Below are 27,509 nucleotides of genomic sequence, written 5' to 3'. Positions count from 1 at the left end.
TGGACAAGAGGGCAAAACTCAGTCCAACACGTTGAGTCTAGATTACTCAAAATTCAGAAACTATAATTACCAATCACCTTTCAACTGCTCACAAGATGCTGACCACCAAGAAATAAAAGATGTGTAGATTGCGTTCTGGAGTGACTGGTATTGCCATAACTAACATAGTTAATATACTAATTACTATGCCAGTTATCTAGTAACTAGTATTATCTGGTAACTAGTATTTTCTCCATCCTGCAGAGTCTAAGCAGATTAAAGCTTGAGCATAGATTCTCTTTTTCAGGTACATTACAAGGTTGCACTGCACAAGAACAGTATGAGCCCATGTTAAAAAATGACCTCTTCTTTAGATCCACAAAAAGCAACACTACATGTGAGTATGGCACTTTGTTGGCACAGCAAATTAAGCTGTTAAATGTTAGTTGGAGATCATATTTGACGATTGAAGATGCAGTTGATTGAGGCTGTGCACAATTTTGAGCATAGTTTGAGACTGGATGTTGGCTCCTTTCGGACTCTGTTGAACATATGGCTTGCCTTGCACTGTTAGTTATTATGTTGTGACAATAGTGCCTAAAAACCAGTTGAGCTAAAAGCTGTGCCAACACAGAGGAAGGAGCATCCTGTATTCCAGAGAGATACCATCTAAAGAAACAAGAGACACGCAGGATAGGGGAAGAGGGTTTAACAGAGAGGCAGCATGAACGCTGTGATGGTCTCCCACACACCTCCAGTCTAGTAGCGGTGGTATGTAAGTAATAAATGTTATAAATGTTTATAAATGCTTTAACAGGAAACAAAATTGAGGGCGAGTAAGGAAGCACGGTGGAGGAGATGGTATAGAAGCAGGTATACGTGAAATTGAATTTAAAAGCCTAGGAAGCTGGAATACCTCAGCCTTTTTTTTATTTATTTTGTTGGCTGCCATAGGTGCTCTTACCACCAAATTCTTGGCTTGCTGTTTTTTTCCCAATGCCACACATTGTTTAGGAAAAAGAGTTGACAGAAGTACCACCTGGTATGCTGCTTGACACTAAAACTAGGGCTTTTTCCTGCACAGTTCAGAGTAATGGAGCGGCCCTGCTGCAGTTAACTTTTATCCTTTTTCAAGGAAGTCCTTTCTGCTTTAGTTGCTTCTGCAGCTGATGGCTGGAGCCACTGTCCTACTTTGTCAGTATTTTGATTAATATAAAGGGAGACTCATCTGCAAATGGTTTCTGAAACCTTCAAAATCAATGTGTTAAGTATACCATATGTGGAAGCCTGTAAAGCAAGTTGGCTGTGGAGACGTCCCTGAAGCTCCAGGAGAGGTAGAAAAAACATTATACCTTGCCTGGTAATCTTTCCTTGGTTGCATATTTTAAAATAGTACAAACAAATATTAAAAGATAACAAAGAAGATAAAAATGAACCTCAGATGCTATGTTTTACCTTAGCTAGACATATATAGCATTTCCACTTTTGGCTTTCCAAAGATATCTCTCACGTGAAGTTACCTTTTGGGAGCAAATGTAAAGATAAAAACAGACACCTGATCTTAGGATCAAATTTTATGTGCATTCAGTGGCTATTGCTACCAGCTCGTCACTTGTAATAATTAGTCATTGATATGGTTGCTATATATGAAAGTTATTCTATGGCTTTACTCTCGCATCAGGAGTGTTGTGATTTAATTTAACCTGTATTTTCCCCAAAGGATTCTTTCTTTTATCCAGTCTATTATTTCAGCTGTAGTGATTCTTGTCATCTGGTGCAGAAAAATACCCCCTCCACATGAACAGCAATGGTTGTCTTAATTTGGCCTCATGCTTTGATACTAATTTGGCATGATAAAACCCTAATATAGTCATTCAGTAGTCATATGGGTTAAAGGACTGAAAAGTCTCGCTTTCAGGAAACCTTTCTCAACTGGCCCAAGAAAACTATTTGTTGCCCCTTAGAGTGTGGGTTTCATTATGCTTGGTGGAGAGATCAGCTCATTGTGAACCCTTCCAACTAGTACACCAAAGGGAAGTTGAATGCAGTGAATCATCATAAAAAACTCCTATTCAGTCTCTGATCTCCAAATGTAATGTAAACAAGGAATGTAAGTAAACATATGCATAATTTAATATTTTCCTGCAGGCCTATGATTGTTAATAATATGAAGTGGCTCGCCACTAGCAAACTGAAAGAAAAGGTTCAGGAACACAAGTGCTGCAGGATAGGACTAAATATAAGCACATGAGAGTCTAGAGAATATTTTATAATCTGACAGACAAGCTGAAGAGCTTCTGACGCATAACTGGAGGAGAACAGCTGCACGAAATGGCCTGTGATGCTGTAGCTTCCCCAGCTCCATGTGTGTCAGAAAGAAATACAGTTGCAGTCCTGAAGTATATGGGTTGCTCAGTGCTAAAATGAGCTTCACTCATTACCTGGAGAGTTCTTGAGCACACAGTATGTATCTTCCCTTTTCTAAGCAAGAAGATGAAGAAAGCTGGCAAAGTCCCTTTTTCAGAGCCAGCTGTCAGCCTCTGGGGCCACCTGGGCACAGAGGGTGTCTGAGACACGGCTGCTGACCCTTCAGCTCTGCTGGCAGCATTCACCCTCCTGCCACCTGCACCCCTGCATGTCACCAGCTGTATCCATCACTTCCACAAGCCACAGGAATACATGGAAATCTTTTGCCACGGCCTGTGCAATTTTTCCAGACAACACCAAAAATAAATGTGACAGAGGGTTCACATCTGCAGCTGCATGAGGTTCAGCTCCCTCCATCATTTCATTAAAAATCCAGGAGAAACCTTATGCAGGGATGGTGAGGACATAAGTGGGGGAGCCTGCCAGAAAGATTTATGTGAAACTCTCTGTTTCTTTCAGGCCAGTAAGCACTATCTCAGTATTTAGGTGACAGACACACCTGCCTGAGAAGGCACAGACTGAAACTGAATGTAAAGAAACAGCACGGAAATGTGACAAAGTCATCTCCCCTGTTTTTTACTGGCCTCCAGTTACTGAATCTGGGAACCAAGAACTCAGAACTGGACTGAGAATATCATAAAATGTAATTTAATTTCAAAATCAAGGTGATGATTGCATTCAGAATTAATTTAAAAAAACAAGCATAATTCTTTGTCTCAGCTTTCTTCAGCATGTTCGCTGCATTTCCCACGCTTGGGAACTGAGCTGTGAACTAGTCAAGATATTTAATATCACTGGTCAAGTTACTTATTCCATGTTTTGGGAGGGAGGAGAGTAGATGAGGTGGAGAGAGAATTTCTGTTTCAAAACATTTCAGAGATGTTGAGATATCTGGGTGATGGGTGGCATATAAAAACCACTGCCATAATGAGGGAAATACACATATATTTTTACCAATCTAAAGCTGTTGCCTTTTTTAACTCAAAGTGGCATTTTGGATCAATTGTTTGTGAAAATCCTTTCATTAGCACTTGGAGGTCTGCATCTGGAGAGGCTGACGGAGCATGCGCTGGATCTCCATTACAATCTGTGCCTATTCAGGGCAATCAGTCCATCACATCGGCACCAGTGTGTGTTGGAAACCCCAAAGCACCTAGATTAAGGAGCAAAATTCAGCATTGCTTTCGTAGGACTCAAGAGTAAGTTTTGTCCTAATGTAATATGTCTCTAATAAGTTACAGACTTGAATGCAAGGAGGGTTAATTAACATTTAAACTGAATCTTCTGCATGACACAAGCTAAAGAATTTCAAAACAAAAAATTATGCTGTGTGGAAGTATATAATGTGAAAAACAATTTTGTGAAAAGATGTTCAGATTATGTACTAATCACTGGGTTCACAAGAGCAATAAAATGATACTTTCTCCAAAAAATGTACATTGCAGCTTCCAGAAGAGGACATACTGCTCAACACATAATTCCATAATATACGCATTACATGCCTGAAATGGCCTCACTGATTCTACCTCTTACTACTAACAGCTGTAAATGTTGAATGATAATTTTCCTCAATTTATCAATGAATTATAGGTTTTATTCTCATGAGTTAGACTCTTATGATGTATTCATAATTTACAAAGAAGTACACAGAAAACAAATGCATTTGTTTATAATGTTATAACAAGCATATAATATATATAAAACATATAGCATGTAATTTTTGTATGTTGCAAGTTTGGAGAGATTTTCTGGAATTACACTAAAATTATAAGAAGAATATCAGTTAGGAGGAACTGTTTGAATTCTAAACCTGATTCACCATCTTCAGTGACAATATGAAGTGCCTGAATATTTGGAAGAAAGAAAGAAAATTACAATATCCTTAATAAACATGCTTTGGGAATAGTATTAAGACTAACTCAAGTATTTCAGCCCTTGCTAATAAAATTTAATTCATTGTTGTATGATTTATCAGCTTCTTTATGAATCTTTGTTTTATCTTTGAGAACAGTAAGTATAATTGGAATTATCACTGCCTGGCTCATGTTTTTCTTAGTTTACAAGCCTTGTGCTTCTTTGTGGCTAAGTTGGATGAGGCAGACAAAAAACCTGGCTCTCTGTCCCAAAACTAATTTGCAATTCACAGCCTCTCCGGTGTTCACAGCTGAGAAGAGACTGTACTGAGAAGAAACCTGTACGTTAACAATGAAAGAATTCTGTGTGTCGTCTCATTTATTCTGTAGGTGAAATATATTTTTTTGCCACCAATACCTTATGGTAATAGTTGCAAAGATAACTAGAAGTATCACCAAAGAAGCCTGTTTATTTCTGAGGATCAGAAGAAAAAAGTTCTTTAGTCATGGGACTCCTGGTAGCATTCCTAAGACTATTTTGGTGTATGCATGGGTGAAAAGCATGACTGGGGGATATGTATGATTATGGTGACATCACAATAGTTTGAGATTTCAACAGGCTTACCAAAAGGAAGAAAACTGGTAAGTGGGTGTCATTTGGTAAGTCTGCTTGACACACAGGCTTTTTTTAGTCTGTGATATTCTTTCAACAATATTTGACAATTTGCCTTTTTGGTAGAGGATCTGGTTAACTCAGGTCTCAAGGACAGTAGATATTTCCTGTTGGACTTCATTGCTTGCGTAGGGTAGGGACTGGCTTTATAGGTGGTAGATAAGACCCAGTGCCCCCAGGTTTTTGAATAGGTGAGCAGTGCCAGTGATACAATTTTAGCTTGGGGGAAGTTTTCTGTTATTCCTGCAAGCTCCATTTTAAGGATTCGGTCAACAAAGTAGGCTACACAAGTATATTTTGTAAGTAATCTGGGATGCTTTGAGAAATCCCTGGAACACCTCTGCTTGCCTTAAGCAAATTGTTGCAGTCATATTTGAATGGAATGCAGTAGATGCAGCTGCATGTAAGAGGGTTTTTTTGGCTTTTTTTATGATCTGAGTACATGTGAATATGGTCCGTGAGAATTTCATATTTTTCATAGGCATTTTACTTAAAGACATGTTGTTTCACTTGTCAGAGCTCATAAGAGAGCTTGCTGCTTGTGGGTATGATGTGAGTGAGGAAGTGTTGGGAAGACAGGCTCATCTTCCCTGAGTAGTGGTTTGTTGCTGCCAGTTTGTGCAATTGGATCCTTCTGGAATCAGGATTTTCGAGGGAAGAAGTGGCTTAGCTTACTATGTGGCAATGATGGGTTGATTTTAATGTTTGGTTCTAGGAAATGACATCACAGACAATATTTCTAGATTACAGCCAAATACGCAGTCAAATATGTTCAGGTTGGCACCCACAATCGATAGCAACTGGTGAAAAACCTTCAGTGGGAAAGAAAGGGACTATTTTTGCATATGTATTCTCTGTGGGGATGTTAAATCTTTGAGAAAGTTAATCTTGATAAGTCCTTCAGGTTTTGCTGTTCAGGAAATGCAAGCAAAATTCAATTAATATTTTAGGCTATGTGTTTACAGCGCAATGCACTGCACGAGGTTAGAGATGCTGAGCTTGCCATATACTCGAGATTGTATAGATAGATAGACATTAGGTCATGTGTCACTAGCTTGAGGATCTTTGCACAGTATCGTGCAGAGTCAACAGACTGGAAAGGGAGGTCAGGCAGAGTTTCAGTATGCAGCTTCAAAACAGTGAACCTGAAGATTCTTGCTCAGGTGCTGCTTAAATCCCAAAGGCCCCTTGCAGGCTTACTTGAAAGCTCCCAAGCTGCGTGTCTGCTTACAAGGAGGATATTTGCTTTGTAAGAGGGAGTCCTTGGTTCCCTCTCCTCCATTCAAGGCTGTTACTGTGTTTTGCATTAAACAGTCACAGATAAAATACAGGACTAAAGACAAAAGTGCACAACCTTCCAAGTAAAAGCTTACACTGGTATAATGGTTTGTGCAGCTGCCTGACCTCAAAGTTTATAGCACTTTTTCCTCCTGTAGTTAACCATAGCAAATGTTAACATGATGCAAATCTACCCTGATACAAAAGTAAGGACTAGCATTTTGACTTGAAGCTGGCAGAGTAATCAAGTAGGTTTTATTCTATTAAGCTGAGCTGCCCCAGGATCTAGAAAAAAAATCTAATAAAAAGGCAAAAGGCACAGAAGGTAAGATTTTATTTGATATGAATAAAATACACAATGAAGTAAAGCAATGCTGATAATTTAATTTACTGAGGACCACTGTGTAGGTCATTCATGGTTTATTTTTCACATACTAATCATAAATTCACTGGCATTGCCTCTGTGTCTCTCATTATTATATCATAATATCTGCTAAATTAATTTCCCGTCCTTCTCTATTTTAAAGTTAATCCCCTATCTATAGAAACCATGTTTATATTACATACACACACACAATTCATCGCTCTTTTAAATATATAGCATGTGTATTTATAGTATATGTAATCAAATAAAACTTAAGACTTATAAATCCTAAAATAACTCAAGCTGTTTTACAACGTTGCCTTAAACTATTAGAACCATATAGTAAAGATCATGGTAACTAATCATGAGCTAACTAACATACTCTAAAAGACTACCACTGAGAGAGCAAATTACCTTGATCTGTAATGCTTTAGTTCAGTGCTAACTTGAATAACAATCTGCACAAAGCTACAGGCAGTACTGTGTCCCGCGTAGATATTAATAGCTACAGATCCCATGCTAGCTGCTGGAAATAAGCAATAGCTGTCATAGCAACTCTGGAACTTCTAATAGATTATTAAATATTTATATTGCAGTGGCATACAGAGACTCAGACAATGGAAAGACACTGCCTTTCCAGATGTCTCTAGGTGTTTACCTTCCAAGGGGACAGAAGGTGCACAAATGCTGTGTGAATATAATGCCAGTATTGAATTGAATTTTACTTGCTATGAGAGTAAAGATATAAACAAATAGATTAAAATAAAATATATTGTGCACTACAGCAGTATTAGTGTACTGCAGGTATTTTAAGAAGATAAGAGAGCAAGGCTTCAAAATCAGGTTTAGCTTATGCAAAGTTTCTACATACTTATTCCAGCAAGAGTTATAATCACTTGGTTGTATCAAAATTAAGTTCTAATATAGTAAGGCACAGCTCTGGAAAACTAAGATTTACAGCTCTGAATGTCTGCTTACATCTGTGGTGAATTTGTTCTGTTGCTCTTATATTATCTTAGCAAATAACGACTGTCGGACCCTGAGAATTTACCATCGTACCATTAGTTCAGCATGGGGTCACCCATGTCCGCCATAACACAGACATATCCACAAAATAAATGCTTGTCATAATAACTCAAAACTGAAGTGTTTGCTGGTGCTTTATTGCCATAATATATATTCACTTTTTCATCTCTTGTCTTTCCATAAACAATGACACTTTGATAATCTCTTAATTTCCTCCTTCCCTTTATCTTTCCTGTACTTTGGATATTTTTATAAAATAAGCATCACAGATGTGTCTGGGACAATTGTTTAATTAATGGATGCAAATTGAATAAAGGATGTTACAAAAAAAGATTTCAAAACTTGCTGCTTGCAGACAAAATTCAAGACTGAGTTTTACAAAGTCCCCCATAACATTTCATGGATTTCCTTCTGTGTTTTGAGTTCACATCTCTCTGATGAGCAACCCCATGTTTCTCTAGCGCAAAAAGGATCTGTCCCTTCTAGAACTGGGCAACACTTTGAATTCAGAAGCGAGCTTTTGGAGGCCTGGTCTTTTCTCCCCTATGGAAAGAAGGGAAAGTCGATGGAAAATGTATAAAGAGCTTTCCTGATGTGTTTCCTCTCATAGCTTTCTCTTGGTTTTAATGGGAGGGAACTTGAAGGAAGGTAGAGAGAACGACGCTGATGTTTTCCAAGCAGCATTGGAACAGAGCGGATGACAGGAGTTACTGACTGGGAAGCTACTCCAAGGGATGGAAGAAGATATTTGCAAGGTCAGCCAAATTTTCTGCTCTAATTGGACTAAAGAGTGAGTAGAGACTGTGGATTTTAGACTTGGACTGAGAAGAAGGATACTCTGTACTCCTTGTCCCCTGAGGACTAACTGGCCATCCAACAGAAGCAGCTGAGGCTGAACAGGATAATTATTTGGAGTTACTGAGCAATCATGTTCATATTCTTCAGCCAGTAAAATTCCTATTGTGATTCATGAGCTGAAGTCTATTTTTTCACTAAGCCTAGGGAATCGAATGCTTGCTTCAAAATGGGGTGTTACTATGATGTTCTCTCAGGTAGTAAACAGTTTCCAAATACTCTTGCTATACCTCTGTCACATCCCCACACTGGCTCTGCAGATCGCTGTCTCCTTTCCAGAGCGAAGCAATGCTGTGAAAGGGAGGTGGGTATGGGTCTGCCCTCTGCTAGACTCTCCCTGCTGTGGGACAGCAGATGCATACACAGGGCGTGATGTATAAAGCACCATATGGTTCCTCTTCTCTGAACTCTAACAGGGCCGTTCCTTCTCCTGCAGCCCTCTGTATGGCCGTTGTTGGTAGGGAGTCATGAACACAAGAAGTTAATGGGTTGGATTCAAACACAACCTCGGCACATTACGCCAGTTCCTGCCCCTCTGTTTTTCCACTGCTTAGTGTACTTCTTGAGATACATGCTTTGATACATGGGGGAATTAGTGAGACTGACATCTCTGTTATATTTAGGCTCATGGATTTTCCTTGTTCAGGCCTGTGACATGTTTAGATTTTTTATCTTTCTCTCACCCACTCCTTTCTCTGCTGTCCATGTCTCTCAGTGGGAGTAGGTGGGCTGCCTTGTCCCCCTCCACAGCACAGGGTCTGCATTGCAAGGCCAGGTGAGAGTTTTTGCCTATGCAGACCTTTGCTGTTGCATGCAGCTAGCACATCATCTGTGCCAATTGCCAACATCATCTTTCTCTTGAACACTCAAAGCTAGAAATAAGTGTGTGGTGTAGGCTAGAAATGAGCATGTGGTGTAGGTTGGTGTCAGAGCAGGTATTTGTAGATAGTTTTGCATCTGATAACTATTATCAGAGGAAAATGGATTTGATCACTCAGGCAGAGTCCTTTCTAGTATTAAATTCTAGCTGAGGAACTACTTTACCTTGGGTTTTCATTTACATCTGGGGCCCATAATCTGATACAAAAATGGTTGGTTTTTTTAGATCAGTGCACAGCCATGCTGTCAGAATTTGAATTACACTTCTGTATAAAAATCGGTTCCTATGGATCTGACTGCAGGACAAGTGGCACAGACTGTAAACACTAAGGAAAAGGGAGCCACTTTGTCTCAGTTCTGTCATGTACCTGCATAAATAAATATCACTAATGCTGGGGAGGGAGCTGGAACTCCCAAATAATCTGAGAAGTCAAAGAAAGGCCAAGAAGAAACCTTCTTGTTATGCATTTGTATTTTTATAATAGGAAAGAAAACGTAAAAGCAGACAGGAATTTTGTGGGATTTTTTTCATAAAGATTTGTTCTTGAAAGTTTAACCAAAAAGAGAGTGGAGTTTAAAAGCACTTTTTCAGTGGGCAAACATCACTCAATCCTTTGCCTATTCTTGTAAATGTAATTGTTAGTTTGCATGTGAGATGGCTGTTAGTTATAATTCAGAGAGAAAATGATGAAATGTTTTCTCTTAGTTTTCATTTCTCTGTTTCATGTCATATAGGAACTACCCTTCTTGCTTAGCACATAGGTATTGGTTTTGATCAACTGCAGAAGAGATGGAGCTGAGTTTTAGCAAGAGGCCTCTGAACAATGTCAAACTAGCATGTTAAGCAGCCATGCCAGAACACTGCAGGTAAGCCTTTTGACAAGAAAACAGTTAAATTACTCCTGCAATGGACAAGGCTGATGTGAACAAAACTTGGTTAATCGTTGACAATATCAATTCTTAACCCTCATGTTTCTTCTTTCAGAAATACCAGTGGGAAGGCAAAAGGCATTGGGAGAAGGGGATTAAAATAAGGCGTACTATTATGGCCTAAATGGGTTCCTCACTGGAGATGGGTGACCTGTTTCTATTTCACTTAACTGCTTTACTGTAAAAATGAAGGCAGTATTTGCAGAGAGGTTTACCATAGCTCTTTAAAATTTTATGACTTCCCATGCAGACCTTGTTACGCATTCACAGGATTAACGGATCAGCAACAGGGATGTTCTTGGCATTTTGTAACCTGACCTTTTGACTGTTATAGTTGTGTAAGAATAAAGAAAAATTGTAACAACATAGCAGATTGCCATGTTTTGCATAAGTGTTGCTTCCATTATTATTCTTTTTAAATTCCACTTAAAGATTAAAGGTGAAACTGACTGCTCAGGGGGTATTCCTAGCAGTCAATCATGCAGTGGCCTTTGGCTTTTCAGTTATTGTACAGTGTGGAGCTTTCTGCTGATAATTTACTGTTTTGACTTTCACTGCATACAGAGAAACAGTATAACATTTACAGATACCTGGCCACTACTATTCATAGTAACCATGAGTCCCTGATTTGTGAAGCATTATAATATCTCATTTCAAAGCCCTTGACTTTACATAAAACCTTATTATTTTTTATTTCATGTTCATACATAAAAAATCCTGAAATTTCTATAGAGTGGTAGAACTTAAAATGTGCCACTATTTACCTTAGTCCACGTGTTGATTGTAGCCACCAGGTAGCCCTTACTCTGCTTGTTCAGTGAAGTACATTTATCTTGACTGTAACTCTACTCTGTTTCTTCAAAGCAACCAGTGTTTCCAGCAGTCTTCTGCTTTTATTTTGTTCCGCAGACTGAAATTAACAGACTAAAAACAGAATTACAAATTCAAAAAAAGGAAAATGTGAAAGCAGTAACCACTCATTTGTCCAAGCTTTTACTTTTCTTTTTCCTATAAGAGACCACCTGCTTACTTTTGTAGGTAAAATTACCTTTCCCAGCTTTTTACTCTTAAACCTACAGAGCAGGTTGAGACCTAAGGGGAAGACCAAGCATCCTATCTTGCTTCCCCAGCTTAAAGAGATGTTAACAAAGCCTGAGCTGTGGAGTCTTCCTTATTAGTAGTAATGCACATGCAGTAAGAACCCAACTTAGGCAGCAGACTGAGCTTACAGGGCTGACAGTGTAAACAAAAAACCAAAAAAACGTTTGAAACAGAACCCAAAGTAAAAACTGAATGATGGTGACAGTTTCTAAAAAAGTTGTCATCTGAGGCAAATTTAACAGCAAGCACTTCACTGACCATACAAAATTTGTGTGCCGAAGGCAAAGACAGTAGCCTACCAGATTGTTGTGGCAGAGAAGAAGGAGAGAGTATATATCACACAAGTGCTATTCCGCCAGCAACACACTGAAACTCGTTCAAAAAATCAGTAAGAATCATCCCAACGGTTGCAGTGCATGTTTGCCTGCTGTCAAAACTCAGATCTAGAAAACAGAGAGTTACATTTCCAAAATCAGATTTTTACATTCATTCTAGTACAGAGATGGCCTGACATTCAGTGAGAGTGAGATTCCCGATGTTCCACTGAATTATGTTCTCGATTCAAACACTGTCCTTATTTTAGAGAAACATGTTATTTTTCTTCTATTCATGGCTCCTTCTTTTTACTTCACATCTCTTCAGAGCTCTTTTTCTTCAGACCATCAGGCAACAAAACCCTTTGCCTTTTCCCTGTTGTGGTGCTGTGCCAGCATGTCAGTACTTTGTTATTCAAATTCTTTCTGCATCTATGAACCATTCCCTGCACAGTTTCAAGAAGGAAAGGGCAGTTGTGACCAGGGTCTCAAGATCAGCAGCCCAGGGAACACAGGCTAAAGAAGTGTGTGTGGTGTTGTGCAGAAACCCTGCATTCTCCCGCCGCAGCTTTGTCCATCAAGCACCAGTCAACTTTGTAAGACTGTTTTTGTTTTGTCTCCACGAGACCAGCGTCAAAGGTGGCATTAGAGTTTGAAACACAGGAGTTTTGGTTCTCCCTTTAGAATCCCTGATCTATCTTTTCATTAAAAGGAGCTCCATAATGCATACATTCCCCAAGCCATTTTAGATAGCAAAGCTTTTATAAAATTATAAAAAGCATTCAAACAGAAGGAATTCAGTGGGAAGCAAGAATACACTTGTCAAGTATTTGTGTAATTAATGTAAAATCAGGACACCCAAATTTGCTGACAAGCTGATTTAACATCCAGTAGAGGATATAATCTCTACCAACAGGGTATACCTGCAGCAAAATTCATTTATGTGAAGCAAAATAACGATAGCTCAAAGCCACTCAGAAATTTTGTACTTATTCAGACAGGCCTTTGTGTACTGAACTTGCATCCTCTGGCACTAATGTTAATATTTAAAAGTGAATTAAATGCATGTTATTAGTTGAAAATGAAGATATTATTGGTGAAAAACAATGGGGAACAGCACAGGCCTTTTCCAGGTCCAAAACTACTTGCTTTGGATTGTAAACAAGAAAAGGCTAAAGAAAAATTGGGCTAAATGTGAGAACTTTTTTTTTTTTTTTTTTTACTTTAAATATATGATTAAGCATTCATAGAATGGCAAGTTGCCAAAAAAGTGCTCAGTGGAGTTTTCTATTGCCACCACAGTCTATAGCTTGTTTGCTGCTTTTGTCCTTAGAAGAATGCAGTAGGTCAAGAAGTTTATCTGTCACTTAACGCGGTTTTCCTTTTCAGCTTCAAGTGTGATTCATCCAATCATATACCAAAAAAATTGCTCTGGCTTAGCCTGTATGGTCTTAAATAACTTGGCTAAACTCCTACTAACCTACTATATAAATGCATGTAAGACTTGCCTATGAAGTTTCTGTAGCGGACAGTTCTTTATTCAGGTTTATGCCTTGCTTTCCACCATAAAACCTGGGGTTTAATGTGACCTGCTGACCTCTGAGGGAGTTGAATTCAGGCCTTTGAAAGATGACAAAGTGAGCTGGAGCCACACAGAGGTGCAGCTACGTGTCAACTACTGCTCAGGCTGCCTGGGGGACTGTAACCTCAGGCAGAAGGGGAAGGGAAACAGCAAGGGCCAGTGACCCTATAAACTGCCATGGCCGGGTTTGCTGGAGTCCATCTGTCACATACCGTAATGCTGTTTACATCCCTTCAGCTAACACATGTTGATTAGTGCAATATTTAAAAATACCTTTTAAGCCTATTCCAAGCCTCAAACTATCATTGTTTTAAGCTTTGTGCGGACTTCAGGGAAGTGACTCCGTATGTTCAGATCATGTTTTCAAATTTTTTTGCAACTCTTCTAACTATTTTTTTCATTCCTTTGAAAGTCTGAATTTCTGCAGCAGCGCACAGCTTCTGCAAATTCAGAAAGTATATAGAGTAAGATGGCCGCGTGTTTTAAAAACATATACAGGCCATGCAAAAGGGTGAAAGCCCTTCTGGTTCTGCTCAAGGATTGAGACAAGCAGCCGAGAATGTACTGCATGCCCACGCAGTGTGTGTGCAGCAGTCGGGAGGAGCATCATGGTAGGTCAACAGACCTAAGTGCTTCTGCCACAGTGTAATGACAGCCCAAATACACACCTCAACGTATGAACGTTGAAACTGCCATCCTCTGTGAAGGAGAGGCTGCAAAACGGGTATGCTCAACCTCTGAAGTTAGAAGTGTGGTTGGGGTTAGGGTATGCATAGTCTATCTTTGGCCACAGGGCTGTAATTGCTTCTGACAGTGGTAGGGACTGCTGGGCTGGATTGCAGTCTGGAGTGGAAACAGCACTGGTCCAAGTTTCAGGAGAGTGCTAGAAAGTGGGTTGCATTTAGGATTGCACAGGAGTGATCCAGGTAGCTAAGATGAGCTCTGAGTTTTGCAGGGGATGCAGTGCTTAAAATAGTTTGGGGGATGGCAGTGATCACTAGGCAAAGTCTGGGATTTGGAACAGGGCTAGTAGGTGACCTGCAAACCTCAATCATAGCTTAGTAAACGAAGGACCACTTCATCCTGGTTTAGGTGTAACTATATTTGGATTTCACCTGGCAGCAGTCATTGGATGCCTGAGACTATGATTAATATTTGGTTTAGGATTTGGCCTTGCGAGGAGCTAGGTTTAAGGCTTAGTGCTGTTGGGGACATAACTGTGGTAAGACCTTCCATGTGGTTAGTGGGTCTAGGGCTTCAAGTCATTACTGGGCTGTGACTAAAATTGGGAGTAGGTCTGAGATTAAGATTTGTCATAAAGAAGGCTGACAAACTAGGTAGAGACAGAAGTGGCTGCTGGGGTAAATAAGGAGCTGGCTAAATTTAACTTTTAATCTGAATTTGGGGCCCAAGGGGAATTATTAACTATGAATAGTGCTGGGTCTGGAAGGGGGTCCCAAGGCTAATGTAAGACTGGTGATAATAGGGCCCAGATGTCAATCCTTTATGCTTCTGTATAAAGGGATCACTTAACACTGCATAAATGTCAGATTTGGGTTACGAGCCAAACAACTATGATATGATCTAGGCAATGCAGAGGCTATTGGCTGGGCTAAGATTTGGGTTAAGATTTGGTGCTCACTGCAGTCTTCAAGTTACTTTTGGAACTGGCATCCAAAAAGATTCAGACAATTGCTGATAAACTGGGTTATTCCTAGAAAGTGAAGGGCTGCTTGAGTAGCCTTAGGTTTGTAGTTGAAAAGCCTTAAGGCTGTTAAAACCTGAAATGAGAGTAGTGTTATGCCTCATACCAGTTCTAACTGTTCAGCTAGGCTTATGTGGCTGGACCAAAATGCTTCCCATGAGATGCCATGGCAGATGCTAGCAGGTGTCTCACAGCTAGTTTTAGACATGGGGTTTGCAGGACTCAGTGCATAAATTTTAATATGAGAATTAGGCTGAGTCAAAGTAGTGCTGGAAACTCATAGTCTTTCACCCTGAATGCTCAAACTCCTGATTAAAAACTCCACCTACAATTTTCATGGGTCAATTAGAATTTGAGCCCAGGGAGACATTTTCTATGGAAAGTTCTTTCTGCATGACAAAAAACAGAAAGAGCAGCAGGAACATCTTAAATGAACTTAATCAATCATTTCTCATTTTCAGGAAGTCAAACAGTGAGAATGTCTCAGCAGTTTATTGGAAAGAATATTTTTTCATTCTAATTATCCTATATTATTACCTTGGGAATACCTTGATATTAACAAGGTATTAATAAGGTAACAATATGGTATAATTAGGTAAATTGTGGTTAAATATGAATGTTTTCAAGTTTAGGAGCTGAAGATTTTATTATATACAAATACTATTTAAAAATTAGGAAAAGTACGGTTCTCATGCAGGGTTGCATAAAATATTTTAAAGGACAGTCTTAGCATTTGAGAAACTATCTGTATATTTCTGCCATGAGATTTTCACAGTTATTGTGAACATCTGCTTTCAAAAAGCAGCACCAGTACCTGTTCTATGGTGCTGGCATAATATTTTTCCTTTCTTGCTCTTCCATTTGCCTGTCCTCATCCCTTCCCTTTTCTCTTTTTCCCTTCTCAGTATCTATTTTTTTTTTCATTTAATCTCATTCTTTTGTTTCTAAAAGCACTTCCCCATTAAATTTCAGTTTGAAGCATTCCTCAAAATGCCATTAAAAAACACTTGCATGAAACTTCTGCAATGCATAAATACCTCATAAACAAGTGGCCACACACTCTACATCTTTTTGTCCCTCAAAATCTATACTGTTTGCTGTGTGAGATCCCAAAAGCTTATTAATCTTTAGGTGCCAGTCTTGCAATAACTCTTTAAATCCCCTTCAGCTATGAACACCTTTTGCTTGCAACCATCCACATACATAAAGCAGGTTAAATGGATGCTGCAGGTTCCTGTCCTTTGGAACAGGGAGATACCTCATACGTTGTGTAAATCAGAAGAGAAGCATCCTTTAGGCCGGATTTAGGACAATGGATATCAGACCTCACAGCTTTTGTCTGGAGAGCAGTGGTCTCCAAATTGGGGGTTCCTGCACCCCAGGGGGTACACAAGACAATCCACTGGCGAGCAGGAAGAAAGTAGTTTTTACCATTAAAAAAAAAAAAAAAGTAGTGTTTATTTTATCTTTATGTCATCCTTTTTACATTTCTATTTTGTGTATATTCTATTATGTACATAACATTAGTATGGTAGTACATGTATATAATTTATAAATAAATAAATATATATATTGGAGTGCATACTCAAATTTTTACTCACAGGGATGCACGATGAAAAAAAGTTTAGAGACAGCTGCTCTAGAGCATCTAATTCACCTTGAGCACTATGTAGCTATTACATCTGTAATGAATAAAATACATGTATAATCCTCTACTTAGGCCTGTATCTGTGGCATGAAAGAGAAATCCTGTTAGCCATTATAAAAGCAAGTATCTTCTTTCTGCTATAAAAATGGGCTAAATCAACTTCCAGCTGTGCCTGGTTGTGCAGTACTTGCTCATCCTTTGCAATTAAGACACAGTGGAAGCTGAGGGCAGGATGTTTTGACTCCTGCTGTCTCATAAGGATTTCATGTCACAAAACATACCTGGGGCCTATTTAATTGGTTTTGGTATTCAGCCTATAAATGGCTGAACCTGTGATCTGGGCTTACAAACAGAAGGGGGCACTGAATATGTGAGGACAGTTTGCCATTTTTTCTTTATGTAAGCTGGAAGAGTTAGGGATGTGTTACTTGGCAACCTCACCCAATTTGAGCATTGAAAATTATCTTCTCCAACTCAATATATGTTATTCCTACAGGTTACTTTTTTGTTGTTTTTTTCAATTCTCAAAATTTTTTTCTTCTGAAGGTCATATATTCATCACGCACTAGCAAAATACCACTCGCAGAATGACATATAGACTGCAGAATGCAAAGAGGAAAAAGCGAATAATTGATAGTGAAGTTTTTAATGGCAGTGGAAGTTTTGTCCATACAGGCATCACAGCAGCTCATCTGTAAAACTAGGCACATCCTTATATGCCTGGTTTTGCCTGTTTTCTCATTCTCAGGCTGTGGACTGTGTAGGGCAATGGCTGTGGTTTTCTCCTCTGTCTGTATGGTGCCAATAGTTACTTCCATTGCTACAAAATTATGCCCTTCATAATAAACAACAACTGTACTAAGAATAATAATCACAGCCATCACAACAGCAGTACGAAGGGATGTCGAATGCAGAAGGTCTAATCCTGTACTGCTAAAACAGCTTCGCTCACCACTGGAAACTGCCTGGAAGGGGCCAGACGGGGACAGCTGTGGGAGTGTGAGAAGTATTGGGTGAGCAGGAGCAGAGGCCTCAGGGTAGCGAATACACCATTCCCAGTAGCTTTAAATGATAACTTTCTATTAGCAGTAGGTTCGAAGTACAGTGTCAATCTCTTCTCTGCAGGTATAGAAGAGAGCCAGCCTTTCTGTTCCCCTCCGTTTCCTTAGTCACCAGTAGCGCTAAAAGCTTCACAACCTCTTTTGAAGGGAGAGACACATGAGGCTGCCCTGACCAGCCTCCGACTCCGGAGGGCTGCCAGGCTCTAGCTCTGCAGTAGTTTGGCGTAATTAAGCATTGCCATCTGATGGCGGAACCTTGGTACTGCAGAGCAGTTCCCTACCAGTGGAAAGTTGACATTAAAGCAAGTGGCTTTTTCTCAAAGGAAGTGTCTATGACTAAACACCAGATTTCATTTCTTCCGACACCATTTAATGATGATTTTCTCATGGTGAAAATCCTATTTTCCTGAACTAAGCAGGGTTTAAGCAGCAGGAAAGAGATTGCTTTAATGTTTGCAACATTAGAAACCCTTTTCATCCCTGATCACTGTGTTTCTAGCTTTTCCTTAGAGACAGGATGCTGGAAACTTTTGCTCTGCTTTTGCTTTTTCCTTCTCTGGTCCTTCTGTGGTGTCACTCACAGCCATTCAGACAAGCACAGGGTGGTAGGCAGTGAAACCTCTCTGAGTGCACGTACTGTGATTTTGGATGGTTGGCATTGTGCCATGCTATTGTTTCAGGTGGCAGTGTGTCTTGTGCTGGGACAGACACTTCTTATAAAGACTTTAGTAGTGTATTTCAGCTCTCAAGAGTGGTGTTTTCATTTTCCGCTATGCAATTCTGACAGCGGTTTGTATAACTGTGTCTCAGCCTCACCACTGTAAACTTGATTTTCCAATGCTGCCAGGCTTACTGCTTGGCACGGGAAGCCTGCCCTTCCATTCAGAACTCTGCTCCCACTTACAAGTCAATTATTGTCAAAGGAGGCATACTGATGATCTTGGTGCTACTGCTAAACAGAGACAGATTGAAATAGCATGGGATTGGGGACTTGGAAAGGAGGAAAGATTTATTACTTCTAATTCATTTTTGGAAGAGAAAAATAAGTTGCTTGCAATTCTGCATCATATTCTGTGCTTGGATATCAAAGTGTTTTACTAGCTGATCATCTTCACAGCCTATCCTATGGGTGAGGCTGCTCTGATGTATTGCATTTCTCTGAAAGCAACAGCAAAGACTAGGCAAATAATTCAACTTTTGTAGCACATAGCTTTTCACTTCCTTGATTTGGAAGATGGTGCTCACAACTTTGTACCTTGCCAATTTCCTTCTGGGAAGAAATGAGGTATTGAGATTATTTATCCAGTAGCCTGGAAAACACTGTTAATTAGCTCATGCAGACCTCCATGCTGCTAGCAAGATTAACCAAGCAAGTCTAAAACCAACGCCTATATATTTCTGTATCGTAGTGCAGATGCACACATGCAAAACCCACAGTCCTTTGAAAATTGGAACATACCTCAGTCACTTGACCCTTTTGACCCTTGGGTTTACTATCCTTTGTCATGCATAGACTTACTGTTATAAGACTTCTCACTGTTTTAATTTGTCACCTGGACAGTACCGTCTCACCTTTGTAAAAAGATACTACATTTAGATGGGAACAGTGCTATCTGTAAGTGCTGGATATCTGCTCATGTCTTACCTAGCATGCTGTACTGTATTCTGTACTAATGGCTTTCCAGGAGTGCAAATAGAGGCGTAGCATTTCTGTGCTCATTCATATGCACAAACATGAGACTTAAGTAGAGATATGATTCAAATCTGTTCAACAAACCTTTTGCCTCAGCCTACTCCAGCCTACTCTGAAGTATCACATCTAAATATTTTCTCTAAAGCACAACAGCTCTACTAGATCATGGCTATTCTCTTGCTTGGTTTTGTAAGTTGCTCCCCACTATTTATCTCATTTCATTAGTGGAATGCATGACTTCTCCTCCAGGTTTTTTGAGGTGTTTCTCTTTCATGGAGACCAGACTGCAATCATCGTCATAGGCAATGAGCAGTGCAACTGAAATAATGCAAGTCAGGGAAAACAGACTGGGCATCTACTGGCAAGACAGAGCTTTGAATACTGTGTTTCAATACATCCACTCCAGACTTGCATACAAAAAAAATGCATCTTCATTATGGCCTGTACTTAAACCACCAAAGTTTTCATCTACCATTATGCTGTAACGTACCTGTTGCAGCATGCTGCAAACTGAACCTTCCTCTTACCAGAGGTCATACACAGCGTATCACGTGAAGATGGGTACAAAACAGGGAATCAGTTAGCTGAGTTTATGAGCAATCTCACTTATAAATTCTTAGTCGTAATTAATAACAAAGAACTCTGCCAGTAAAATTAATGACATTTCAGAGCCATTTAGTGATTTGAACTTCCACATGCTGCTTTGTCTCAGAAAGCACTAGGAATTTGAGCTTCAAGTTCTTAGCCCTACTGATAAGTAGTTACGGTCTCCTAACAACACTGCAGAAAAGACTCCCTGTCAAGAATACAGTTAATTTTCATTTATTATTTTGTAGCCTTCCAACAGAGGTTTCAGTCAAGGAAACTATACCTCATAGTTTAACCTCAAGCAGTATTACAGAAGAAAGAGAAAAAAGTAGAGAATATATCTTTTCCACCATACTGAATGATTTAATTGCTGTTACTCTTTCTGTCACTAGTAGAATGTCTGTGAGTGAAGCAGAGTCTCAAATGATACAGATGTGTATGAGTTACCTGCTCGTACTGGTATCTTTATCCATCCCAGCATCATTATCCCATTTGTTGGAAGCTGTGAGTGTGACATTTTTCTCCCTCCCCCCTCCCCCCCATTTTTTATCTTGGTCTCGGCCTGTGGGAAAATAAAGAACAGTGTCGTCTCTAACATGCCCAGAAAATGGTCACCTAACTGCAGTTTGCAGTGAGTTTTCTCAGCTAGTGCTATTCTAAAAAGGAATAAACAATGGTTTATGAATTGGGGCATCTTGATGTGCCCTAGACCTTAGACCAGCCCTAGCTGCAGGCACTTCATATGTGTGAGATGATCAGTTGTTGAACAGGATGAAATAAAGACAAGAAATACCACTTTCTGCAGGGAAACAGTAACTTCTGGTCTACAAGGATGGCTTAAGCAGCTGTGTGTTTTGCGTGGTAAAGAAGAGCAGATTAGATTAACATGAAAGGTTGTTCCTCAAGTCAGCTTGCCATGGTGAAAGCAGTTCCAAATCTCTCTGCTAGTTTGCATCTGCAGACATGGTGCTGTACTATATCCCTACTCTGACCATCTTGGTGTTCTGTGTTGGAGTCTCAATTCTTCCCATATTAAAAGGATATTCTTCCTGGCAATTGCATGAAGGCAGCAATCACCTGCCTCAATACTGAACACAGATATTGTTATCTATGTTACTCTGTCGAGGTGTCTTTATCCCAAAGGGACTTTTTCTCTCTCGGTGTGCATGAGGGTAGTTCATCATGCTGGCTGTTTTCACTTACACTCCTTTCCAGATTTCCCACTGACCCAGCTGACAGGGGCCATCATCTGGCAGCGCCTTCTCAGACTTTGGCCTTCTGAGCCACTTTCTGCTCTATCACCTTCTGTCTCTCATTTGAGATCAGAGATCCAGCTTCCTTCACCTTTCTTGCAATATAATACACTTTTCACGAGCTTCCAGATGCTCTGTGGCTGGGCAGGCATCACAGCTTGTTGCCTCAACAGGTCTGTTTCTCATCAACTCAGAAAAATGAATAGGCTGCCAGCTGTACCAGCCCTGCTAGAAGTGTGTGTGTGTGCAGGTGCACATGCATGCTTCTCCCATACTTAAGCGTCAGCTCTGCAGTTGCACTGCCCTGGCCCCACTCACACAGTGGCAGCATCTGGCCCTGGTGGAGGGCTTCCTTCAGCACCGCAGCACTTCTGATCTTTCCTAGTCTCTCCCTCTAATCACTCTTATTTGCTTTTTCAAGAAAATGGTTGGATAAACCTTTGCAAACCTGTCATCAAAAGTGATATATTTTGCTGAGGTGGATGATGTAACAGCCAAATATCCCCTGTGGAATTAGCGTGCACTGGAAAAATGACGACATGTCTGAGTTCCGAGGTAATGGGCTGGCATCCCTTTTTGTTCTCTCCAGTCAATGCTGAATCTCCCCTGGGCAGCACTGAGCAGTCCTGAATACCTCCTCCACCAAAAAATTTCTATCCACTGCTATGGGGTCTACAAGCCTCACTCCATCATTACTTCAGATAGACAGCTGGCTAATTTTTGTAAGTAGTTTCTAGGGGCAGAAGAACTGGGGGCAACCAAGTGTTTCTGTGATACCTACAAGGCCATGATGTTATGTTTGTACCAACACTTTTCATCTAGAAAATAAGCGTGTCACAGTGACAACGGCCAACACATGCAGTGCCAAGGTCCTGCTGTACCATAAAGCAGTGTGTCTTGGGAGCCACTGCCCCTCCCCAATCAGCAGCGTCTTGTCTCAGGGGGTAAGGGCAACTAACTCACACCTCTCACTAAGTCTGGAGCTTAGAAAGAGCAGGGAAACACTGGTACTCGCTGTGGGAAGATACCATATCCTTAAAAAGGAAGAGATCCTGGTTAAGCACCAGTGCTGAGTCCCCAGCTCAGCTGGAGACAGCACCTCAAGTGGAGGTTAGATCTTGGCTCTCTGTGGGTCTTGCTGGGTGCCACAGGGTCTGCGAGCCAGTCAAGATACCTCTGATACGCTCAGAGAAACGGGGGCCTACAGCTTGAGATACATCCACACATTTTTTTTGCTTCTTCAAGCACTGATTACTATTCTGTTTCCTTATAAAAAGCATACAGTAACACTTTGTCTCCTTCAAGAACAGGAAAGACACTGTGGGACAGTTTCTTTGCTTGTTGTTCAGATCTCTGTCAGCCAGCACGCATGTGAAAACCTCTGTTACTATTTCCTCGGAGTCACAGTAAAGAAGTGCTTCTCCAGCTGGATCCTTGGTGTCCTTGTGGCCTTCTCTGTGTGTTCATGCTACTTTCCTCAGACTCACAGAAATTAGTTTAACCAGCAACCCTGCCTTTGTTATGAGGCTCCTAGAGTGGCAGGGCCATACCTCGCAACATGCTAGGGTTAGGGTTATAACTTCCTATTAGGTTATCTGTTAGTAAAATACCTGGACAGTGGACGCTAAAGAAACAGACAGGGATGCACCTTCTAGCATCCCTAGTCCAGTTATGTATGGAGGGAGTAGGAGGAGAAAGGAGTGCAGGAGTGGCCAGGCTCACATGCTCTCCTAAACAGCACCTCTGGCTGCTACTGCAGGAGGTGGATCTCAGGTCTCTTACCTATGTTCTGAAATCAACTGGGAGCCAGTATGCCTGGATATTTTCAGCAAACTGAAATATATTTCCCAGTGATCAAAAGCCTGATTCTGACATTGCCACCTACACTGGTTTCTCCCTGTCTTGACAGATACTGTGTTTTGGATATCAGCCTTGTGTTATGTGATGAACTCGCACTGGGAACTGTACTAGCACATTTGCAAAGTGAGGGCTGGGGTTTAGCCTAAACAACCCATTCATACCTGCATGAGTCATGAAACTAAATTCTCAAGCAGTCTTAAAAATCATCCTTTTCATTTTAACCCTACATGCATACTCATGCATAGGTGAATTTACTTTTACAACAGATTGTTTGAGCAGAACAAAAGCATATAAGATCAAGACAAAGTTGCTCAGCATGCATCTCAAGCAAGACTGATAGTGCCTTTTCTTACAGCCTGCAAGATCCAGTTGCAAACTAGTTCCTTTGCATGCTGGAGACTGTACAAAGAAAGGACTAAATGGCCATACATGTGTGATACTGTTATTATCAAAGGAAATGTTTTTGCTACCACTGCCATCAGTAAAGTGAGCTTACTTGGAGCAGTGATGGGAAGTTGTAAGATAAAAGCTGACTTTAGAGCAGGATTTTATAGCTTTCTAATAACTAGTTAATGAAAAAGGATTTTGAGCTACTGCTTCTTAATCCTATCACAATCAAATGGACTCTATAACAATCTAAAGTATAGGTTTCTTTTTACCCACCTCTCACTCCCATTTTTAAAGTCATACCATCTTGCAGTGGTGTCCTAGCTGTCTGAGTTGAACTTTCTTGCTAGCTCTCCAGAGCTGACCCAGTATGTGCTTGGCATGTCCCTTCTGTACTTTCTTCTGTACTGTCTGTAGTTGTATCACGGAAGAAATATCAAGTTAGCAGAGCAAAAGGAAATACACAGAAATGCAATTCTTGTATTGCTAAGTGCTTCCTTTTCCCATTTTCTTTCACTCTGTCTCAAACTGTGAGAATTCCCAAAGTAATCAACCAGCTTTTCATTCTGGCACAAATTCCCTCTGTGGCTCAGGGTAAAGTTTTTTCTTTACTTGCTTACTTACATCACAAAGCAATTATATTGATTAGCTAATACTTATTCAGAATTTAGAAACTGTGGCAAACTATGCAAACTATGGATAAAATTAATTTTTAAAATGTAATAGTTATCAGTCATTTTACATTGTTTTATTGCCTGTACTTTTGGCATGGAACAGAATTCATATGGTAAAGAACAACAGGGAATAACTGTATAAACAGTCACGCAGACTCATTTGTTGGCCATATTTTTCAGAGGCTTACACAAAAGGAGTCTTTTGTAGATATGCCGCATTTCTGCATCATGCTCTATAGTACGTATCTCACTAACAGCAGAGTTTCTGATCAGACCTTCCTCACACTGCCAATAAAGCTGGAAAAGTTAATGACTCTTCTTCTGTACCTTTATGGAAGAAAATACTTTTAATTGTGATTATAAACATTTGAGATTATCTAGAAATTCTGAATTGAATCATGTAAAGTTCAAATTACCAAAGCTGAAAAAATGCCTGTTAGACCTTCACAGCTGAACTTCTGTGACATTGTCCATGTAACTCGTCCCAAACAACAGGATCTGAAAAACCTGAGCAGACTGTACTTTGAAATACAGCAATATAACTATGTATTTGAGCCAGCAACGAAATCTGCAAGGATGTTAATGGGACATCTGTCTAATCTAATCTAATCTAATTTAATCTAATCTAATCTAACCTAACCTAATCTATCTAGGAGCGGGGTCTGAGAACAGAGTTTGGCCTTTTATACCAAGTGTTCTTCCTCCAGCAATCTTGAATTTTGCAGGCTCCTGGTTTAAATCTTTTTACCATTTGGTTGTTACAGTGACAAATTGTATCATATAATCATGACATATGTCACTCAGTGATGACAAAAATTATTTATTTCTACAAAGTGAACTGTTAAAAATTATAACTACACTTTAATTACCTTCTTAGCTTAGTTTTGGGTGCAGTGAAATGTCTACATGTTTTTAGCAGTTTTTTTTTTTTTATTTTGTTAATGTAGATTTGGAATGATTACTTAAAAGACTTCTAGTTCATACATTTTACAAGATGAGAAGTGATAGCAAATGTAATATTCAGGTGGCATATACTTTGCTCTATTTGATTGGTGGAATCTTGTGGATAAGCAACAAATACGGAGATTTAAAAATTACAGTTGATATTTCTATTTCAGAGGCATGTAAACTTCCCTTCCAGGATCTACAGTCTGCATGTTAAGTGCCTTGTCCCACTACAGAAAACTGCAAAGGTACTCTCACCAGAGCCAGTCTCACACTAAAACGCTGACAACGTTCATACTCCCACAAGAGGGCAGTAGGCAAGCACGGTACAGGAAAACCCCTTTGCACTGGATTTTATTTAATATCAACCTTATAGTTCATTCTGCTTATTAATCATAGGGAAATCCGCACAACCTGTCAGAGTAATTTAATGCATAATATGAAATGAATCCCATTTTACAGCTACTATACTGAGAAATTACTTTTTAGCTAATTTGTGCTCATAATTACATAAGTTTAAACATAAGTTTATGCCTTCTGGTATCTTTCACCTGTGTCCCAAGATGTGAGGTGCTTTGCTATCACAGTTGTAAATAAATATTCTGGGATGCTGTCCCAGCATAGGAAATTCGTGTAGGTGAAATGAAGCACTTTCTGAAGCAAAGAAGACAAAAGATTGATTGTCTAGCTAGAAATCAGCCTGGTAATCTCCCATGTAGTACCCTTCCCTGCCTGAAGCTCTGCACGTTACTGCAGTTCCTCCTGATCCATCTCCTGCGGCAGCCAGGACCAGCCTCAGTCACCCCCTTCACACTGCTTCAACCCTAAACATCATGGCATAGCAAGGTAGAGAGCATCTGCACTGGTGGAGTGACACAGCCTTGCGAGTCATCTCTGCAGTGTGACTTGCTGGACCTTACCCTCTGTCCACCCAGGCAGCACGAAACTTCTGCAGCTGTAAGACTTTTGAGCAAAGAAAATTTTTTCTCAGCACAAGTTGGCATCTAAGGCTGCCTTTCCCACACGGGCACTCTTAGTACATGAAAAAAAGGCCTTTGTGAAGGGGTTTCACTCCCATTGTCTTTTTGGCCATCATTTGAACCTACGAGAGGCAACCTTCATAATAAAATACCTGGGCATTTCTCACCAGCATGTGTCTTATTTTCAAAATAATTATACATTTGGGATTTTCTGCGCTGAGGGGAAAGTTTGTTCCAAAGAAGTTAGATGGTTTTGGGTGCTTGCAGTTCTAAAACAGCTGTGAACCATGCCTAGTTGAACGTCATCTGTTCGCAAACAAGACTGTGTTTTCTTTTATATAGAAGTGAGCTGTTTCAGCAATGTTTAATCAACCAGCACTGACCTTTCTTCTCAAATGCCACAAATTTGTTTTCCATAAATGTTTAACTACTTATTTCTAAAGGTAAAGGTTCACAACATGTAAAACCTACTTTTAACCTTACACTGATTTTGTAGTTACCACACAGCATGGTTGCTGTAGGGCTGCATATGTGTTTTAGAAGGTGAAAATTTTTCATCTGTATTCCAAACATCTTATGAAACTTGTGTTATCTCCTTTTTCGTTTTGCTTATGACATCTTTCTGTATTGTCCTAAGATATGTGAAAATACTGACAAAGAGGAAAAAAATTAAGCCCATAGTATAACACTGTCTAAGCTGGTGACCTTTTCTCTTAACAAATGCATGTTTGAGAATTGATCAGAATCCCAGGATATACCTATACTGCAGTCTCTGGCTAATATAGACAAACCTAGCTAGATAGCTTGACTAGATAGCCAGTTGTCACAGCACAAAACTCGCTGCAGGTTGCAGATTCTGCCCAAAAATTTGGGTAAGTATCAGGCAGTTTATGGCACTAAGCTTTACATTCTCACAACTTGTCTACCCTCAACCATTAGATCTTAATTATTTAAGGTCAAGACAACTTTCTATACTATAGTGGAATCCCAGAAATGACCAATGTATGCACATATTCTAAGGCCAGGGGTGTAGAAATGGGTTAATCTATAGTATATTGAGTTGGCTTGACTGCAGAAGATTGTATCTGCTAAAAATAATTACGCTACTTCCCTGCAGTGGAAAATGCACCTCTGAAAGGACCAGTGTGAAACCAGCATCCTTTCAGATGACTGCTATTTCAGTTCACAGCTTGCTTATTTCTACCTGGCTTCCACAGTAGGAATGGAGGAGTAAAACTCTTGTCCCACTCATCTCACTGACTCCAAAAGGGCATGGGTTTCAGCTCAGAACTTGAGGACAGTATGCATAGCCCTGTGAGTAAGGTGAAAGAGGTTAAGTTATCCTCAGGCATGGATACCAAAACCTTAGATTGCAACCATTTTGACCTGATCTTGGCTATTTTACACTGAAGTACAGTTCTTCCTGCAGGTTACTGATGTATTTGTTAGGGTCT

General features: G+C 40.0%; 1 long non-coding RNA gene across 4 annotated transcripts; it reads left to right on the top strand.

Annotated features, from left to right (window-relative positions):
* Positions 1-1,404: 1,404 nt before the first annotated feature.
* On the top strand, positions 1,405-26,759 carry LOC138683673 (uncharacterized). 4 transcript variants are annotated; one of them, XR_011323084.1, is made up of 3 exons: positions 1,405-3,049; positions 8,211-8,355; positions 10,070-12,824. It is a non-coding gene; the product is annotated as an uncharacterized lncRNA (long non-coding RNA). The 4 variants fall into 4 exon arrangements; XR_011323086.1 differs by lacking the exon at positions 8,211-8,355 and adding an exon at positions 3,435-8,174; XR_011323087.1 differs by lacking the exon at positions 8,211-8,355 and adding an exon at positions 8,062-8,174 and having other exon boundaries at positions 1,405-7,265.
* The last annotated feature ends 750 nt before the right edge of the window (positions 26,760-27,509 follow it).

This window comes from Haliaeetus albicilla, chromosome Z, assembly GCF_947461875.1.
Source record: "Haliaeetus albicilla chromosome Z, bHalAlb1.1, whole genome shotgun sequence".
Classification (NCBI taxonomy): Eukaryota; Metazoa; Chordata; class Aves; order Accipitriformes; family Accipitridae; genus Haliaeetus; species Haliaeetus albicilla.
This window is presented reverse-complemented; position numbering and strand designations above follow the sequence as displayed.